This window comes from Gekko japonicus, unplaced genomic scaffold (genome assembly GCF_001447785.1).
Source record: "Gekko japonicus isolate JY-2015 unplaced genomic scaffold, Gekko_japonicus_V1.1 scaffold1805, whole genome shotgun sequence".
NCBI classification, from domain to species: Eukaryota; Metazoa; Chordata; class Lepidosauria; order Squamata; family Gekkonidae; genus Gekko; species Gekko japonicus.
This window is the reverse complement of record NW_015162535.1, coordinates 177,916-179,331: the sequence shown is the minus strand read 5'-3', so window position 1 is coordinate 179,331 and position 1,416 is coordinate 177,916. Positions and strand designations below refer to the sequence as shown.

At 49.2% G+C, this 1,416-nt stretch overlaps 1 protein-coding gene across 1 annotated transcript in view; it reads left to right on the top strand.

Annotated features, from left to right (window-relative positions):
• The window catches only part of LOC107106192 (cadherin-8-like), a 299,351-nt gene that overhangs the window by 165,715 nt on the left and 132,220 nt on the right, over nt 1-1,416 (top strand). The window lies entirely within an intron of this gene.

Sequence of the window (1,416 nt, the reverse complement as noted above, 5' to 3'; positions counted from 1 at the left end):
AAGCCGCTCTGAGACACCTTTGGGTAGTGAAGAGTGGGGTATAAATCCAATCTCTCCTCTTCTTCTTCTGGCAGAGCCCTCTGCTTTCTGCACGCACTGCCCGGTGCCACAGGGGAAAGTCCCTGCAGGCAGCTGTGAGCATGGGCAGTGGGAGGGCTCATAAGCAGGCAGGGTGTTATGTCTACTGACCGCCACCAGGGGCCAGCGAATACCCCCGAGCTTGACTCTGTAGGAACAATGGGGACTAGGCTCCTAGTCTCTCCACTTGGGAACCAATAGGACCGTGGCGGGAGATTTAAACCCACCAACGGGACCTAGGGGAGTGTCCCCAGGTGTGTATATAGTTGGCCAGCCGGCCAGTAGTAGGTTGCCTTTGTTGTGTACTAGTAAACCATGCTGATCACGACATCCATCTCAGTGGTTTATACATGCCTCTAACCCAATACACTTCACAGGGGAAGGACACACAGGTGTAGGGGGAGGCGTGTAGATGGGTGAAATAGGGTTGCTAGGACTTCTGGCCACCAATGGGGGATGGGGGTTAGGGTTTCCAGCTCCAGGTCTGGAAACTCCTGGAGAGTTTCCCTGTGGGGTGGACAGGGACCTCAGTGAGATACAACGCCATAGAGTCCATCCCCCAAAGCATTCATTTTCTCCAGGGGAACTGATCTCTGTAGCCTGGAAATAAGGTGTAATTCCAGGGGATCCCCAGGTCCCAACTGGGGGCTGGCATGTCTAGAAAGAGAGAAGAAAGTTATGAGCAGGGGGCAGAGTGATAGGCAGAGGAGGAGGAGAGATCCTGGGCAGTCTCTGTCCAGCCATCCTCCTGAGACCTGGAACTGGCCCCGAGTGCAGTTATAAGAAATGATCAGGACTGTCAAAACACAATCCTCATATTTCATAAAAATCTAATCCCCTACCCCATATGAATATATACTTTGCTCAGTGGGGCCAGCCACAACTATAATTTAGTCTTCTGCAAAGCTTGTTTGCTAGGGAAAACATCATTAGAACAAATGATGGATGACGACCCCTCCCCCCAAATTAAGAATAATGTCTGTGCATGGGTGGACAATGCAAACAGCAATGAAAACAAACTGGAGTTCAGATGGCATATTAGATTGCTGTAATAAACCCCGAAATGACTTCCAGAGGAGTAAGAGGATGGGGGCAGGAGATGGAGCCGGCGCACAGGGAAGACAAGGAACCCATGGAAAGAAGGGAAACTACGTCCACAGAATGGGAAGGCAAGGTGGATCCATCCAGGAAAAAACAAAATATGTCCTTTTATAAGTGGACTTTACAGTCTATAAATGCAAACATATATCAAGAAGTCCCAGACAGGCTACTGCAAATTCACCTCTTTTTGTGTGTATGTGTGTGCTGAAAATAACTCAATATTTTATGTTAAGATCT